This window comes from Schistocerca americana, chromosome X (genome assembly GCF_021461395.2).
Source record: "Schistocerca americana isolate TAMUIC-IGC-003095 chromosome X, iqSchAmer2.1, whole genome shotgun sequence".
NCBI classification, from domain to species: Eukaryota; Metazoa; Arthropoda; class Insecta; order Orthoptera; family Acrididae; genus Schistocerca; species Schistocerca americana.
The window spans coordinates 276,331,097-276,337,466 of record NC_060130.1 but is presented as its reverse complement, the minus strand read 5'-3'; the positions used below and the strand labels follow the sequence as shown (position 1 = coordinate 276,337,466).

Here is a 6,370-nt window from a genome sequence, read left to right as displayed (position 1 = left end):
CGAAAGAATTTATTGCCTCATCTAAGTTCGTCAAGCGTTTTGCTACATGAAAAGTCAGAATGTCATTGTCTAACACCGAAAAAGCTGTTAATACGAATAGTACCCAACAGTTGTGTGGTTTCTCGATTTGATTACATCTATTTTGTCACTGTCTACTACATAGAAAGAAATAGGACTTTCTGATATTGCAGCAGTTGTAACACACACCAAATAAGTGGGACTGTTTTGGCACAAATGGTCATTTTTATCTACCAGATTTACACAAGAAGCACGACAGAATATAATTCACCAAATAAGTGGGACTGTTTTGACACAAATGGTCATTTTTATCTACCAAATTTACATAAGAAACACGACAGAATATAATTCACGAAATACCAATATCAAATGCCTGTTAGACCTATTACAAGCAAAACGTTTTATGTTAGGAAAACAGTTTCTCATTTCATTCATATGCACGAATTTCTCAAGCATGAGATCGAAAAGTAGTAGTTATTCTCAAATAAATTTGGAATCGTCATATTCTTCCATATAATTTGCGTGATATCCCGGTTTCCTCTACCTCTTCGTTCTAACAAACAATCTGCCATTGTCAGAACTTATTCTTCGGTTAACTTCACTAACCCTGGCAGAATCACCATTTCAGTTATCCCGTGTTTATTCTCCGATTAGATGTTATTGCGTGTTAGTACAACGCGTTTTCGCGCTATTCCAAGAACAGAACTTAAGCTGCTGCTAACCGATGACTGTAAACCTGGCCCTTAGTGGTGTAGTAGTGTAGCGTTCTGGTAAAAATTTTCTTTCAAAATTTCATTTTCTTGGCAACACCGAAAATATAATATGTAATCTTACTTACCTGTTATTCCTGTTAGTTGTTTATTTCCGTTCCGGTAGTCTGAATCTATGGATTTCGCTAATAATTATAACGCTTATCATTCGCACACTCATTCAACCACATACACAAACATTGATTGGTATTCACTCGTTCGGGTTTATTCGGCTCAAAATCATATGAATAATCGATTGAACAACGTACGATGGATGCTAGGCGCTTTGTCAAACAAGATTTTTCTTCTGGGATATGAATTTGGCGGCCCCTGAAACTGCCGGCCGTGGCAGATACTCCAGTTTGCCCTCCCCCCCCCCCCCCCCCCGCACTAGGTGCTGGCACGTGCAAGACATGCAGGAAGCACATTAGGTTCTGGAAGCTACCGATGCCTTGGCCAGATGCGCTAGGTTCTCAGTTGTGGATCCATGAATTGGACAGCCCGATCGAGATAGTTCCACAAATTTTCGACTGAGTTTTAATCAGGGGAGTTTGGTGACCACGGGAGTACCGTAAACTCATCCTCGTGTTCGTTAAACCACGCAGATCCACTGCTACGTGTGTGTCCCGTTGTATTGTCCTACTGGTAGATGCCAGTGTGCCGAGGAAAGAATGTGTAGAAATGGACATGGTCCCCAACGATAGATGCATACTTGTGTTAACCCACTGTGCCTTCCAGAATAACAAGGTCACCCAGAGAATGCCACGAAAACGTTCCCCAGATCGTAACGCGCCGACTATTGTTGCAGGGTGCTTGCTTTGACACGTTTCGCACCGTACACGCCAACGGCCACCTTTCCGATAGAACATCAATTGTGATTCATCTGAACAGGCCACTTGTCGTCACTCAGTGGATGTAGTTGAGGTATAAGCGTGCAAATTCCAGCCTTCTTCGCCAATTAACAGGAGTCAGCATGGGTCCACGAACCAGGCGCCTGCCGCGTAGGACCATACACAGAAACGTGAGCTGAACCGCGGTTGAGAGACACTATTTGTAGCCCATATCCAACGCCCTTGTCGCAGTGGTAACACCGGTTCCCATCAGATCACCGAAGTTAAGCGCTGTCGGGCTGGGCTAGCACTTGGATGGATGACCATCCGGCCTGCCGAGCGCTGTTGGCAAGCAGGGTGCACTCAGCCCTTGTGAGGCAAACTGAGGAGCTACTTGATTTAGAAGAAGCGGCTCCGGTCTCGTAAAGTGACATACGGCCGGGAGAGCGGTGTGCTGACCACATGCGCCTCCATATCCTCATCCAGTGCCGCCTGTGGTCTGAGGATGACACGGCGGCCGGTCGGTACCATTGGGCCTTCCAAAGCCTGTCCAGGCGGAGTTGGTGGTTTTTTTTTTTTTTTTTTTTTTTTTTTTTTTTTTTTTTTTTTTTTTTTTTTGTAGTCCCTTGGTTTATCTGGGCCGTCAGTTGCTCAACAGCTGCACGTATATTCGCTGAAACATATATCTGGAGCCGTCATTCACCCCAGTCATCTATGGCCCGTGGTGCACCACAGTTGCTTCGGCACAGGTTTCGGACAACGCCATTTTAGCATGCACGGTATACACTGATCAGACAGAACATTATGACGACCGATCGATATAAACCCTTCCAGACGATAGCAGCGTCACCTGTCGAGGATGACTACTAGCCAGACACACGCACGATGCATGTGGGATCAGTGACAGTGTTGTCCCTCCGTAGAATGGGGAAGGCACGCGACCTATCTGAGTTTGACGGAGGGCAGATTGTGATGGAGCGGAGGCTCGGCACGAGCATTTAGGAAATTTTACGACTTGTCGGGTTTTCGAGGAGTGCTGTGGTGAGTGTCTTCAAGACGTGGCGAATTCTATGTGAAATCACGCACAGACGTCTCGTGGTTGGGCGGCCACCCCTCACTACAGACATCGGATGTCGTAAGCTGGGCGGATTGGTAAAACAGGACAGGCGGCCAGCTGTGGCTCCTTCAATTAGTGGGCAGTTTGTTTTCCTTATTTTGTGAACAATGAATTCAAGAGAAAAAAGCAAAAATGGTTCTTAATTAGTTGTGCAAGGAGCCATACGGTCCCCGGAATAGTTTTGGTAATTTTTTACGTATCTTGTAGAGGTAGGCATACCGCGATCAGGCAGAACATCATGACATTGAACTAATAATGGCTTGCTCCGCCTATTATGCACAAAACAGTAGTACTTCGTTAGCTCTTCCACAACTCCTACATGCGTTTATGAAGATAAATGGTAGCAGGATTCAACAAACTGATCAGATCGTTCCTATGAAAGCTTGACTTACAGTCATGAACAGGAAGTACGCAGGAAGTGAATGATTATAATGTTTTTTATGCAGCTTATTGTCACACTTATTTTTGCACTGATGGAACTGACTGGTTTTATCCGCAACTACGGTGGATCTAATTATGTTGAATAAAGAACGAAACTGATCCCTGCAAAAATTCATACGACAATATATTACATTATTAGATATTCTAACATTCATTCCTTTTGATTTTCTGAAATGAGTTTCGAATATTTATCAGAAGTGATCTATATGTTTGACATTCTGCGAATGTGTAAGTCAGCTCATCAATACGATACCATCAATATGCTCCTAAAGCCAAAGAATCATGCAACAATACTGGCTTTCATGAACTTCCTCTCTCAAACATAGGTTTGACAGGGCAACGCCGATAGCTACCATAGCACAGTACTATCACCACTGATATGCGCGTGTCCCTATGAGTTCATAAAGTATGTGTTCTCTTGGCAGCTGATGAATCTCAACACGACCTTCCACGTAGTGCAACAGGAAGCGTGAATCTTTAGAACAGACATCTAGTTTACGTTGTTCTATGTCTAACAAGGATTCGACACGCTCACTGAAATGGTAACTGACGATAAGTTGGCACAACAATGGCAGTTTAACGGAACCATAAAAGCCAGCATTATTTGCAACAAAATGGATGAAATGTGCTCTTACATACACGTGTACATGTCCCATCACTGCACATTGCTGCTGTTCGTTATCTCGAAGACTTTCTGATTATATGCTTTAAAGTAGAGTCTAAACCCACCTGCTTCCCCGAGGTCACTTATGTGGTGGTTTTCTACGTATAGGAAGCCATTTCGAATTCTGCTCATCTAAAACGTTTTCGTCACTTTCAGCACTGGCAATAATTTACTGCAGCACATCATTTACTGCAGCAATAGAAATACCCAATGTCATCGCTAGTCAAGTATTTACAAAAGTTTATGTAACAGTTGCCTACCGTTCGATACAGGACATGTGGGAAGGATGTTCACTGTAAGAAAGTGGAACCATATGGATACCTTTCACATAAAAAATTTTGATAAATACACCTTTACAACATATTTGCAAGAATATGGTGACTCTACTACAGACCCTTTGGGTCCCACACATTGTCAACAAAGGAAACTTGGAATTTATATTCACAGCTCTAATTCACCACAGATCATCCCCACTGAGCAAGTGGATCTAGCAAACAAGTCATTCCTGCACATCGTTCATGAATTACTCGGAAACGAAGATCGTAATGTACTGTCGTCTTACAACCAACAATAATCAAACTCCTTAGTGCACAACAAAATTTCGTCTAAATTAGTTAAATCGTATAAATCTATGAATGCCCGACTTATGAATATAGATTACTTTTCACTCACTGTCCCATTTTTGTATATATGTTTCATTTTCTTTATATGTTAGACACTATGCCAGACATTGCTTCTTTTGAAGTAAAACAGACCTATAACTATGTGTTCACAAGTACTAGAAATAGGACCACATGTAATATAGTAAAAAAGCAAAATAAATTATTGTTTAATAGTGACTATATAACATATTATTATTTGATAGTGATTGTGTTATATATCATAATATGACAAAGTGGCCCTACAATCAGGCAACTATTTTATTAACTTGTAATATCTTCTAGGCTTCCATGTATATAACACCTCTGTACCTTCAGGCTCTAATTTCTTTGACCGTAATTTTTGTATTCGGCTGTAAACACGTTGGATGCTCTAAGTTTCACGTCTCACCTAGTTAACAAGTTTTTAAGTGCCATTAATGTGTGGAAATCGGGATATGGTGGTTCAGATGATTATTTTGGAGACAAATGGGCAATTAAGATCTGGATACTTTACCTACATGGAAATACATTAGTCCGTTCAGCTTTCGTCACTTTGCCGCTTCCAGTACTCTCACTTATGCATCTCTAGTCAGACTCGCGTGATTTACCTCTTATTTTAAACATTTAACTCCAACACTGAAAGTGAAAATATAAATCTGAATGTGTAACCACCTGAAAATAGGCATAAGCACGAAAATGGTCGTGTTTTAAATAAAACATCTTCAGTTATTAATGGTAGCGGATTTTATTCAACATAACCAGCCTTAAATGTTGGTTCAACGAAACATGTTATTTATAGCGCCAGAAGCACCTTCTGTAACTGGCATTCTCTAACCATCTCTATCAGAACAACACATTTGTTTTGGGACTTGGTCATGGATGCAACATTATGAGAAGCATACCTTCATTAAAGGACGAAATTTCTGCAAACGACATTACAGTTTGAGTTCTGTGCCACCAATGGGGAGGCGATGTTGAAACAGTTGCACATCCCATTAATCACTGATTTCAGTACATTTAAAACGTGCAAAGAAATTCACAATAAGGCTTATACGGCTCATAGATTTCAGCTCGTAAAAAAGGCTTACTACTAAGTCCTACACTAGTGTGGCATTTGATAATTTCAGTAGGGAAGACAAGTGATCAAATAAAATATAAATTGACTTTAAAATTGTCTTTACTCGAAGAGATATATAGAGTGGCCTCGTTGTCTAGCAGGTCATGGGTTGTCAATGAATAGAAATCTAACAATAGTTGTTCTGTTCTCATAATCTATTGTTCTTCAGGATTTTTATAGAATCTCCACACATAACTTCCAGAAAGTAGTTACCATTACAAAAAAACAGGTATTAGTATAACAGAAAAACTCTTCAATTTAGATTTTTAGTTTTGCAACACACAGTACTTCTAAATTAACTTCATAATACAAAAAAATTTCGAGAACAAAAACATCCACTTGCAAAACATATATCCCAGACAAAGAACTGAGCTAAGGAAGTCTACAAAAAACTAACGACAAGGATTTGCTATAGAGAACTGCTCTCTGGACCGTTTTCATTTTTACATGTCTACATAATTTAAGTTAAAGCGCAAGAAGTTTCTAGAACATTTCAGTTTTTTAATAAAGTAGGGTTTCTAATTGAAAGATGAATTTAAATTGAAATGTATATTTTACTGTACAAAGAAATGAGAAAAATCAGACAGTGAATATCATTATTCTAAATAATTAAATTTTTGGGTCACAACATTCCAGAATTACTTTTGAACAAATACGGTTTTTAACAAAATAAAATTTTCACTAACAACAGCTAAATATTGTACAATGAATTTCAAAGTACAAATTTTAAATTCAATATTTTTAAATTCTTAGTGTGGCTTGCTGCTAATAACTTCTTGAACAGAATGTCCTC

The 6,370-nt window shown here is 39.9% G+C and overlaps 1 pseudogene; it reads left to right on the top strand.

Moving 5' to 3' along the window:
- Positions 1 to 1,830: 1,830 nt before the first annotated feature.
- Positions 1,831 to 1,948, top strand: LOC124556998 (annotated as a pseudogene).
- The last annotated feature ends 4,422 nt before the right edge of the window (positions 1,949 to 6,370 follow it).